This window comes from Zootoca vivipara, chromosome 5, assembly GCF_963506605.1.
Source record: "Zootoca vivipara chromosome 5, rZooViv1.1, whole genome shotgun sequence".
In the NCBI taxonomy this organism is placed as follows: domain Eukaryota; kingdom Metazoa; phylum Chordata; class Lepidosauria; order Squamata; family Lacertidae; genus Zootoca; species Zootoca vivipara.
In genome coordinates this window covers 85,742,332-85,755,203 of record NC_083280.1, presented here as the reverse complement: position 1 = coordinate 85,755,203, position 12,872 = coordinate 85,742,332, and the positions used below count along the sequence as shown (strand labels likewise).

General features: G+C 40.6%; 1 protein-coding gene across 10 annotated transcripts in view; it reads right to left on the bottom strand.

Annotated features, from left to right (window-relative positions):
• Nucleotides 1-12,872, bottom strand: part of NDST2 (N-deacetylase and N-sulfotransferase 2) — a 103,540-nt gene that overhangs the window by 55,395 nt on the left and 35,273 nt on the right. For 9 of the 10 annotated variants that reach the window (XM_035138178.2, XM_060275052.1, XM_060275049.1 and 6 more), the window contains one exon: nt 627-818. The exons of the other annotated variant lie outside the window; for it this stretch is intronic. The gene's annotated coding sequence lies outside the window, so the exon portion shown is untranslated. The remainder of the gene's footprint in view (nt 1-626; nt 819-12,872) is intronic. 10 annotated transcript variants of the gene reach the window in all.

Genomic DNA, 12,872 nt, shown 5'->3' with positions numbered 1-12,872 from the left:
ACAAGGCTTTAAAATGAAAGATTGGGTGGTATTGGGGCAATGCCCAATTAAACAGATCCAAAAAAATTATGAAGCAACGTCATTTAATCGATTAAGGTAGAAGATGACCCCTAGGTACCCAAAAAGGACTGAGGATGAGACAGGCTTGGGGTTCCTGAGTCCATACATGGTCTATTGCTGTTTTCGCTAGAAGGGAAAAGGTTGATTGGTTCCCAATGTACAACCTATTGTTTAGATGTGGTTTGTGGTATATAATTACGGCTCAAGGTGAAAAAGTTCAACACAGAACAATTAAATTGTTTCTCAAGCTAGAAAAGGTTTCCTCCACCTTAATCTAATAAAAAGCAAAACCAAAGCAAGTACATTCTGACTGAATGGCTCCCTTTCCCCAGGTTCCCATATTTTAACAATTTCAAGTAACCATCCAAAGAGCCTGGCAACTGCCAGAGATTTTTAACAACCCTGCTCCAAGCAAATCCAGAAACCTTACGCTCACACAAAGACTGCTGTTGAGGTCCCTTGAGCAAGCAGAAGCCCATGCATTAGAGTTTGCTGGGTGGCCCATACACTCTGTCTTCCAGGACCAGGTCTTTCCAGTTCAACAGATACTAGTGAAAGTTGCTTACCTGCAAATGCTGTTCAAGAGCACATCTCACACACAGTAGCTTGGGATGTAACAAACAAGTCGGTGGTGCTTGTAGGTATTGTCTGAAGGAGATCTTGCATAGGAAAGACATTCAGGACAGTGCAGCCACTATAAAGGTACCAGGCTGGAGGTCTTAAGAATGCCTTCTTCTAATCCGTTGGTATTGGGAAACCTAAGTGTCCAAGAACAAGAGGAGACTGTGGTTATTCATCCCTGTTATTCTAGGACATATCATTTCAAAATATAGTTTTGAGCTGAAAGCATGCTGTAACCTGATAAGACTTCAGAAGGGAATAGCATACGCTCCACTTCCTCAAAAAGATTGCATGTAATGGAACCAATTGCAGCGCCTCATCCACTAGGAATTACTCCTGCCTAAAGCAGCCATTTCGCAGGGCCCCCTAATATGATGGGCACTAATTTGGAATATTTCAAAGACATAAAAATCAAGAGATGTAATACATCTATCATTAGTTAGAAATAATTAGTAACAGAGGTGAGATACAACTAAAAAACTCTTTGGTATAATCTGGTAATAACTATTGCTTTGGCATTTTTGAAAAATGAAGCTCAGGAATTGTATATGCCTTCATTCTGTATCTGAAATTGGTTAAAATTTATGCAATAAAATACAGAACAGACACAAAATTACAATGTGGCCATCTAACAGCACAATTTTAGGTGACAACATGCTCAAGGCCTAGGAAAGAGTCACAGTTCCTTACATTCAATACAATAATTTATTAAACATTAAAAGCTTCCCTAAACAGGGCTGCTTTTAGAATACCACTTTTTTTTAAAAAAAAAAAACACAAATACTTTCCCACCCATTCCCTTTTACTGTCTATCTCAGGGATCCCCAAACTTGCGTCGCCGAGGGCCGGTGCCGCCAGCGCCAATCGCGATTTGCAGCGCACCTCCGGGTCACCGGAACACCAGAAATAGCTTGTGCGCATGCACATGGGCCTCCTCCGACCCAGAAGCGCGCCAGAAATGACGCTTGTGCATGCGCACAAGCTATTTCCAATGCTCCGGCGACCTGGAAGTGGGCAGCCGTACTGTTAAGAGCAGGTGGCAGCAGTGGGCGGCGGAGGGGGCCGGGGGCCACATAAAAGAGCCTCGCGGACCGCACCCGGCCCCTAGTTTGGGGAAGCCTGGTCTATCTCATTGTCAATGTTTTATTTTCCTCTTTTTATCCTGTTGTATTTCTGTATGTGAAAACCTTCAGAAGAGTTTACAAATAAACTTTCATCTTAAGTTAACCCTTTTCAGGGCTTACACTGAAAGTAAGAGGTTGAAATTACTCTGCATGAAATATTACTTCAAACAGTTCAACATGTCTGAACCACTTACTAAACCTCTTTTTAAAGTTAATGTCCAAACCAGAACAAAACTGGAGAGTTAAAAAAAATGCTGATGAATTGGAACTGAACCCAAATTTTTAATGGTTCAATTCCCTGTAGAAAATGTGCAGATGTATGTATGGTCAGAAATCCTTCCATTTCCTCTATTACATTATAAATATTTAAATGGTATAGGAAAAACGGTCAACAGAACTTTAGCAGCCAGCTAGTTGTCCTCTGCCTTCTGAAATATTGCACTGCTGTTGTGTAAATAAGGCTACAGAACAGAGTGCCTTAAGCAGTTCCATTAATATGATAAATTTAAAATGGATCCCCAATAAAACAATCAAAATCTTCTTGCTGCATTTCCATTCCTAAGCTACATTTTTATTTATCTACCCCATTTTTACCCTGCCTCTCTACCTTAACACTGTTGAAGGCAGATTAAAATTTACTAACCCCCCATTAAAAAGATATAGTGAAATCACAGTAACTGACGCACAGCACAGCAAAGCAATATAACTACAAGTCTAACAGAAGGGCAAATTGAAACTTGCCTAAACAAAGATATATTTACTTGATAGTAAAATGCAACAGTAACAGAAAAGGCAAAATGAATCTTTCATGACGGGGAGATCCGTAATCCATAGAGAAGATGTCTCCACCCCCACCCCCCATTTAACTCTACTTCAGCTACTCAAGGGACATAGGGAGGCTTGTCAAACTGACTGTAAGGAACAGGCAGAATTATAAATGGAACAAACTGCCCTTAAACTATCTTGGCCCTAAACTGTTTAAGGCTTTAAAGGGTAATATTGAACATCTTAAACTGCAACCAGAAATGTGCAAAGCTGAGCAAAACACATCCTGCTGTGCCCCTTAGGGTTCCACCTTGTACCCCAAGCTATTTTTCAGAAGCTGCTGGGAGAGGTCATCAGGAGGTTTGGAGTGAGGTGGCACCAATATTATCTAATCTAATCTATCTATCTATCTATCTATCTATCTATCTATCAATCATTGTCAGGTAGGCAGCCGTGTTGGTTGGACACAGTTGAAATAAATAATAATAATAATAATAATAATAATAATAATAATATCCGGTAGCACCTTAGACACCAACTAAGTTTGTTCTGGGTACAAGCCTTTGTGTGCATGCACACGAAGGCTTGTACCCAGAAAACTTAGTTGGTCTCTAAGGTGCTACCGGATTATTATTATTTTATCTATCTATCTATCTATCTATCTATCTATCTATCTATCTATCTATCTATCTATCTATCTATCTATTGTTTATTAGCAAAAAAAGCAGCTTCTAAGTGGTTTACAATTATAAAACCAACTAAAAGGAATATAGCAATACAGACAGCAACTATTTTGCGCTCGTCCAGTTGATGTGCAACTGCTGGCCCATGTGTTGTTTTCGGGGGCGGAATGGGTTGACGTGCGAAATGACCTGGAACACAACCCCCTGTGCAAATAGGGACCTGCCTGCACACAATTAACATCTACAAAAAAACAGTTCCATCAAAACGCTGAAATTAAAATGCAACAATTAAAATCTACAATAAGCAAACCCATTAAACCAGCATAACAATTAGAATAGGTAAAATACCAAGTGAAACTGGAGGATCAAGTCAGGAGATCAGGGAAATGCTTGTCTAAGCATGTGTGTCTTCAAGAGCCAGGAAAATGCCAATACTGTACTGACAGAGCTTCTTATATTCCAGCAGGGAGAACATTCCACCACAATGTTGCCATGTGCAAGTGAACCATGTTCCATGTGCTTACTGGACAGTGGGGGGGGGAGAGATTTTTTCAGGTAACCTAGTCCAGAGTTTTTTTGGGTTTTATATGTAAATATCAGGATGTTTAAAGTGGACACAATTTTAACTGCGGTTGTTGTTTCGGTAATTTATTGTAACCTACCCTAGGACCTCAGGGTGAAGGGCAGGTAAAAAAACCACTAAGCAAATGCATACATACATACATACATACATACATACATACATACATACATACATACATACTTGAAACTGGCTCTGCTCACCAGTCTTGTAGCCACAAGGCTTTTAAGACTGGGGAGCTTTCTTTGGCATATTTTTCATGCAAGGAAAATTTCCAATTCTTAATGCTGTCCTTTCAAGCCAAGTAATTTCAGACCAAGGAAAGCTCCCATTGCAAATAATTGGTGCAGGGTCTCCCAATCCTGACTGAGACAGTGACAAAGGGGAAACAGGAAAGTCCTCCTCCCACTGCCACAATCCCAATGCAATCCCCCCCACCTCCCCGTGCTAACAATTTGTTACACAAAAATGAGTTACATAAGGAGAACTACGTGACAAACATCACATCTAATTTGGCCCTGAGACTCTCACCTATGATTTATTTGCTAAGCACTTGGAAGATAAAATAGCTTGCATCTACAGTGAATTGGACACCACTGTGTCGGCAGTACACTCGGTGAATTTGTCCAGAACAAAATGCAGTCATATGCTGATGGATTCATTTCAGTCGTTATGACCCAAGGATGTGGACAAGGTGCTTGCAAAAGTGGAAGGTGCAGCCTATTTGTACCACTCATACCCCACCTTATAACAGTCTAGGGCAGGCATGTCAAACATGCGGCCCTCCAGATGTTTTGGACTACAATTCCCATCTTCCCCAACCACTGGTCCTGTTAGCTAGGGATCACAGGAGTTGTAGGCCAAAACATCTGGAGGGCCGCAGTTTGACGATGCATGATCTAGGGAGACAGGGCTAACCAGCTGGGTCCAGAATGGAATTATTGCTTCCCTGTGAGAGGGGATGATCCTGAGCAGGTTGAAGGAGGTGGCCATAATATTAACCCTAGAGACAACTTCTTGGAATCTCAAGGACTGCATTAACTTGCCAGGTGCAAATATTCCCTATTTTGACAAGGTGCTTGAGTGAGCGGTCATGAGCCAATATGCTTGGGCATAATGTGCTTTAGTTAACACCAACATGCTGGAACAGTCACTCTGGCAACCTCAGTTTAGACTACTGCAATGTGCTCTATATGGGGCTGCCCTTGAAGACAGTCCTCCAAAATATGGCACCTAATAAACAATGAATGAATGCTTAGGCTGCTATGAATTTAAAGTTTTTTAAAAAATGAGGACAGCTCACATGAAGAGTATTGAAGTTCAAATGAAGTCTAGGCTCAAACTGCAAGAAAAGGAAGTGCCATGCGATCTAATTTTAAGATGCATCTATACAAAGCACAAGCTACATGAGCTGAATCAAAGATGCAGACCTGAATTTTTATTTAGGGAGGGTGAAAACCCACCCAACACAGGTTGAAGGTCTGGGGTCATATTGTTTAGATGAAATACATCAAGATAAGCACTGAAGGCAAATGTTAGAAATTCTACCTCATTTTGATTGTCTTCTATCACACAGGAAGTACAGATGACTGCTGTGGAAAGTTATTTTAAGAAGCTTATCACAATAAGCACACCACTCAGTCACCCTTACCTGCAGAAAATGTACCTGGGCAGTGGAAGTGTGATGATTGTTTAAATCTGCAGTCAAGGGACAATTCCTTGTATCACAACCTACTTGGGTTCACAGGGATTCAGCAGAGCCATTTGCCTAAATCATGGGTAGGCAAACTAAGGCCCGGGGGCTGGATCTGGCCCAATCACCTTCTACTGTAAATTTGGCCCATGGATGGTCTGGGAATCGGAGTGTTTTTACATGAGTAGAATGGGTTCCTTCCTGCTCAATACTGTTAGAAGTTTCTAAAGCTACATCTTTTAAAAAAATCTAGTTTGATCATTCCTGTGGTGGGGCCCACTTGCCAGAAAGATCTCCATTCAGAAACAAGGCATGTGACAACAAAGACATAATTCTGAACAGGCCAGCAGGCTTGGCTGCGGGACCGTGAGTGCCTGGGGTCGCACACGCTGTGGGTGTGCGGGTGTCTGATGTCAGCACACTCACCGGCGGGCGCGAATGATGTCAGCAGTGTGGGCTTATTGATTACTTAACAGCAGTTGGGTCACATAAAGATGAAAAAAAACACTTTCAGCTGCTAAAAATGTTAATTGATATTCCTAACAATTAATGAATTGGCAATTTCATTTTCCAGCATAGGCAAACCATGACAGGAAAACAGGCCTTGAGTAAATTTTAACATAGGAGTTCCACGGACCAGCAATGGTCCAGAAGCTCCATTCAGGTGGTTTGGGGTATGTATTATAATCTGAATTCAAATAGTGATACAGTAAAATGCAATATAAGAAATACAACCAAAACAATGCAGCATCTAGCACAGCATATTACAGTTTCTACACCAGGAAGAAAACTTATTAAATGATCTGCCAAGACCCACAGCAATTTTCAAGTTTTCTGTAGGGAGAAAGGTTTGGGAACCACTGTCCTAACACAAAAGCTACCAAGAAGACTTTCACCTCCTCTATTAACCTACTTGCCTTCAAATTAATCATATTCATTATGTTAACAAAAGACAATATAAGCTGGACTTGTCTCTAGTGGCTCTAATCTGTATGTCTTTTGAGGTTTCACACACAAGTATTTACAAACTGTGGTTGGGTCTGGCAGCCACCCTACAATCCAATCACAGTGCAATATTATGAGTCACTGGTGTCCTTTGCACTTGAGAACTGCAGCTATGAACAAGCCTCAGAAGGATTTCCCCCTAAAATGTGTTAGGCCCAGAACAAATCTCATTTCTAGCACTTGGATTTCTTTGGCATAACTCCCCATAAGGAAGCTTTATATGTTAGTCTGCAACTGTGAGCACACTTGGCTGGGAGTAAGGCTCGTTTATCACAGAGGAATTTAATTCTGCTGGAGAATTGCCCCAAGCTGGGCAGATGCTTGCCTAAATTTGGGCAATTCCTCCTTGCTCCATTCTACAATTTTTAAGATATTGAAACTCCAGAGAGGCTTTTCAGTGCAGGTAGCTGCAGGGGAAGGATGGGATGGAAAGGTTTTCTTCTAGGAAGAAGAGTTTGGATTTGATATCCTGCTTTATCACTACCCTAAGGAATCTCAAAGCGGCTAACAGTCTCCTTTCCCTTCCTCTCCCACAACAAACACTCTGTGAGGTGAGTGAGACTGAGAGACTTCAGAGAAGTGTGACTAGCCCAAAGTCACCCATCAGTTGCATGTGGAGGAGCGGGGAAGTGAACCCGGTTCACCAGATTACAAGTCACTGCTCTTAACCACTACACCACGCTGGAAATTCCTTAAATTAACCTCTTAGGATCCAAGCCATTCTCTCTGGACAACACAGCGGTACCTCGGTTTACGAACTTAATCCGTTCCGGAGGTCCATTCTTAAACCGAAACCGTTCTTAAACCGAGGCACGCTTTCCCCAATTAGGCCTCCTGCCGCCAGTGCCCTTCCACTGTTCGGCTTCCATTCTTAGACTGAAGTAAAGTTTGCAAACCAGGACACTACTTCCTGTTTTGCTGAGTTCGTAAACGGAATAGTTCGTAATCAGGGCTGTTCATAAACCAAGGTACCACTGTATTCTTTTCCATGGGCTGATGAGAACCACTTTTTACTACAATTCTCACCAGAAGTCAAAATCCTGCAATATTCATTTTACCCCCACTTTCTAAAAAGTAGGGATAGAGATGGTTGTGATCTTAACCAGATGAGGATAATATGAAATTATATGAAATTATAAACACATATGCACAGGTAGGCATGACTGATAGATACTTGTATGTTTGTTTTCAAAAGCTGAAGGGTGATTAAGCCCAACGTGTACTAGGTACTCGAGAATAACCCTTCATGGAAAGGGTTAATACTTTGTGAACAGCAAGTATATGGATCTCAGGCACAGATTTCTCTAACAGATTATTTTTTAAAAAAACCCCACCTCCCATCAGAATTACAAAGTATCGGAGCATTTCATATACAAACTTGACAATCACGAAGCAGAGGTGTGATCCAAAAGCACTACCCCACACATTTCTAATCGTGGATAGTGGAAGATTACTGGTTGGAAGGCAAGAAAATTCCCATTTGCATTACTTTAACATCTTCCATTCTTCCTGTTTATGCCCTAAGCCTATAAAATATATTTATAAATCAAAAGCCAGCACAGAACAACCAGATTTTAGAAGGAATAAGTCAAGCACCAGTTTTTGGAACAAGACTAGAGAACAGGATTTCACAGTGAGAAACTTTAAATACCCTGCAGCTGGCCTCTGAAATACAGTCTTCCCAACAGCATCGCATTAAACAGAGGCAGATTTCATGTGGCACCCAAATATGACTCCCTCCCACACTAGGCTGATGCTTCCAGGCTTTGTGATAAATTGACATCAAACGCAGACCTAGAAGAACGAGGTATTTACTTTAAAGGGATTAATCCTGCATTTTGTTACACTTCCTATTTGTTTTGATGCAGTGCTCCAAATCTAGGCAATGGCAGGCTGAGCAGCGTCAAGGCAGAGGAGATACAGCATTCTCTGACTTCAAATGAATTACACAGAATTAAAATTCAGTGAAATTAAGTTCAACATCATTACACGCACTGTAGTTTGCAACATCAAAAGTAAAAGGCAGCAAGCTATGGCCTCGTAACATAGGCCAAGCCAAATCAAAGCACTAAGCTAAACTGACACACAAACACCGGAAATAGAACTGTCAGACAATTATACTTTCACATATCGTAAAACAGCCTCTGATCGGTCCAATGCAAGGGCTAGAAGACACAGCTATATGGTATATCTATGCCTCTGATCTAACATTTCCTTAAAACTTTCATCTAGCCTTTACCCCTTTCCTTTGCCTTTTGATTCAGTCCTTCAAATATGCTCTCAAAAATAGCTTTTATGTCACCAGTGGTTAACAGAGATGTGAGTTCTGCTTCTTCAGAATCACCTGACATTGTATGATACCCCCACTCCTGCCTTAACAAACCTAGGTTCTAGTATTATTTGAAATTATAGGGAGGACCTGGAAATGTTAAAGGATTGCCCAGCTGCTAATATTCTCTTCTTAGGCAAGAAGCTCTCGAAAAGATGGCAGCAGTTCAACTGTAGACATGCTTGGAAGAAGCAATTATCTGGTCCCTCTTCAATCCAAATTTAGGCCCAGATACAGCACCAAATTGGCACTAGTCACCTGGCTTGATGTGCGTTGCTGAAAGGATGGAGGAGTGCTACTCTATTGATTCTCCTTGGCCTTGTCAGCTGTGATACCATGGGCCATGGTTTCCTCCTGGAGTGGCTCTGAGGATTGTGAGTGCATTCTATTGGCCTGACACATATTGGACCAGTTCTTAAAGACTTGCAGTGGTTGCCAATGTGCTTCCAAGCCCAGATCGAGGTGCCTGAATTGACAAATAAATCCCTAAATGACTTGGGTCCCAATATCTGAAGGAGCATCCTCTCCCATAAAGACCTGCCAAGGTGCTGAGATCTGAGGGAGAGGCCCTGCTCATAGTTCTGCTGCCTTGTGAAATTTGTGGTGCATGAGAGGGCCTTCTCGGTGGTGGCCCCCAGACTGTGGAATGCCTCTCCCAAGTTGCCTCTGGCCTTGTCACTGTATACTTTTTGACATTAGGTCAATATACCCTTTTATTTATTATTTATGCAATTCACAGTATAAAAATACAAGATAAAAAACGAAGAAAATCCATAATAAAAACAAGAACAAAAACACCATAATAATAATAATAATAATAATAATAATAATAATAATAATAATTGTACCCTGCCCATCCAGCTGGGTTTCCCCAGCCACTCTGGGCGGCTTCCAACAGAGATTAAAATACATTAAAAGATGACACATTAAAAACTTCCCTAAACAGGGAACCCCATTCTCCTTCTGCACAAGCCACTGGAGGTGAAATATCTTACATGATTTAATTGTATTGAGCTGTATGTAACCTCCCTTGGGGCCCACAAAGTGAAGGGAGGACTAAAAACAAATAAGGAAATAAAATGTGTCCAAGCATCATTTATTTGAAGACAATGTTAGCTCTTCCTCATTTAAAATGAATGTTGAGGGAAGTAAGAAGTTTATATAACTGAGAACACAATACACAAATAAAGTCATATTCTGGGCTGTGCCCTCAGATAACCCCCTTGATGCCAACAAAGGACCCTGCATCTCTCTCATATATATATATATATATATATATATATATATATATATATATATATATATAAACATTTTTAAAAGCTTTTTTCTGCCATGGGTGACACTGGGCACACAGCATTCTTCCTTCCTTCCCTCTAGAATGCATCACTTGCCTTTTTGTTTGGTGGTAGTAGCCACCATGATTATGATGATTTATTAAGTTATATACTGCTTAATGCCAAAATAGACTTCTAAACTGATTGCTTGTGTTTAGGGTTGTGTTCTTTGTTCATTTGAAATGTTATTTGTTGGGGGTGTTTTGCTTATTTTGGGCGAGGTGTTGCCTCCTTACCCCCTGTACTTTAGAAAAGGTTGTAGATGTTTTGCACACTGTTTTGGAGAGTCTCTGAGCATCATGAGTTTTTCTTCTGTGAAATGGTACTTTGTGGTAACCACGACAGTTTCATAGATTTCCAAATATGGCCCCAGGTCCAAAAAGGTTAGTCTACTCTGGATATCACCCCTTGAATTTAAGGAATTACCTTATTTGCAAATAAGTTAGAGTGGAAGTGATATAAATTAGATTTTAATACGAAGTGCATGGGCAACTATTTTTAATTAGGAGATGAAGATGGATCTGCAGAAAGGAAACTTTCCTAAGTGTGTTCTATATTTTTCTTTCTTTTCAACCCCAGATTGAATCCAGGTGTTATATGCCTTTTTTCAGAATGGGAATAAAATTACAGGAGACATTCTGTCTGTCAACCATCCACTTACCCTCAAAAGGGAAGACAAATCTGCATTGGACACAATGAATATGCACATGTATGTCCTCTTTTGTGAATGGGTTAGAGGGCCCAATTCATACACAATGAACTGGGTCTAGAAAATCCTGCTGGCACCTCTGCTTCTGAGGCACTGCCATGCTGCTAAACTCAGCTAAAGCAGCTCTTAAACATGTGCAGAACACTTAGTACAACAGGAAAACAAGCCAAACATGGACACTTATTCAAATTCAGAAACAGCTTCAGAAATCTAGCTTTATTTTCAGTTCTCATATTCTCCATCTTGTGTTTTAATTATATCCATGTAATTCAGTCCAATGTTTCCAGAGAACAAAAGATAGATTCCCATAAATGACTTTTGAGATGCAAGAATGAACAGCTTATGATTAACAACAATGAAAATGTTTAAAAACCTTCCAGTAGCACCTTAGAGACCAACTAAGTTTGTCATAGGTATGAGCTTTCCTGTGCATGCACACTTCTTCAGATATGAAAACATTCGGTAGAGTTAAAGGTATTAAATGAATTGTTGTGCTGAAAAAAATACAGGTTGCATGGCTAGTATCTTAAGCTGAATTAGACACTCTTCTAGTATACAATTGTCACATTAAAGTACTTTACAGCCAACTAATCAAGTGTTTTATTTAAAAACTTTAAAAATATAAAAAAGGGTTCAACAAGTGTGTGATTGGAAGATACTAAATTTTAGTCTTAAAATGCAAAGCATGTAGTTTCAAAGATATATGGGGAAATAATAAAAGTCTGCCCGCAAAGTAAAGTTCTTTTGACATATAAGCACCAGACCTTCTGAATATACATCTAAAACTACTGTATATGCAGAGTAGTAGCTATTAAAAAGGATGCTGCAGAGATCTGTAACTTTCAAGATATAGATTTTCCTATCTAGACTATACAGTACAGTATCTAGGTATGCTAACAGCAAACTTTCTGCCTTTGGTGCACCCTTCGGAGTTTGAATCCCAAGCAAGATCACTCATCCTCCATGCCCACACCACCACACTTTTGCAAAAAAGAGAAATAAATAAAAGTGTATGGTCTTCATATTTTAGAAGTAGTAGTATCCAGATCCTATTTTCATGTCAAGAACATGTGTGAAACACTTGCAAAGCTTTGACACTGCCAAGTACTCTGAAAGTTCACGCTTACAGAAATAATGCAACAGCTAAAATGGTACAAAAACAGTGTGGTGGAAGGAGAGAGAATGTCCCTTCCTGAGTTTGGTACAGTTTACAGTATTGATTTGAAGGTGTGAGATCTGTTCCACTAAGACAGCAGCTGCATGCTTGAAATGCCCAGGATTTGGTAGTCCAAACCCTTAATATTTCCATCTGGTAGCTCTTCTCATTATGATAGTCTTATGGAAAACTTTGTGGTTGGTATTAAACTAAATAATTGCATGAGTGGAATCATTACTGCTAGTGCAACAGGGGACCTTCTCTCCCCCCCCAGCACTGTACCCAAAACTGTTCCGGATGGTTGCGGGAAGAACCCATAACAGATTTTGAGGTATCTGGGGGAGGGGGGGCAGTCCTGTTGCACAATGAGAAATCCTAGTGCTTACAGAACATTCTCCTTAGCAGTACACTGAATACAACCCTGTGTGGTTTTCTTCTTGCTGATATGATCACTTCAACTCTAACAGCATATGTTCCTTATGGGAAATCAAGTCAACCTGACCTCTATTTTGCCAACGGCAGTCCCCCCAGCCAGTCTGAACAACAACCAAACTGAATGCAGTTGACCAGTCTTGAATGGCACAGGCTCAGTAAACCACCTGCTGCTGCCTGCCAACAACTGGGAGACTGTCAGTTACCTGGCAGGCTACAGTTGGTGAACTGATGGCGAACTGCATTCAGAAATGTAGGAGAGAGATGGGTGGGGAAAGGAAAATCTGAAAGCTGAAGAATTTCCATCCGAATGATTCTTATTTTGAAGCTCATTTGAAAACTCTATAGATGGGTAAAAATGGGTGAACAATTTGTTAATAA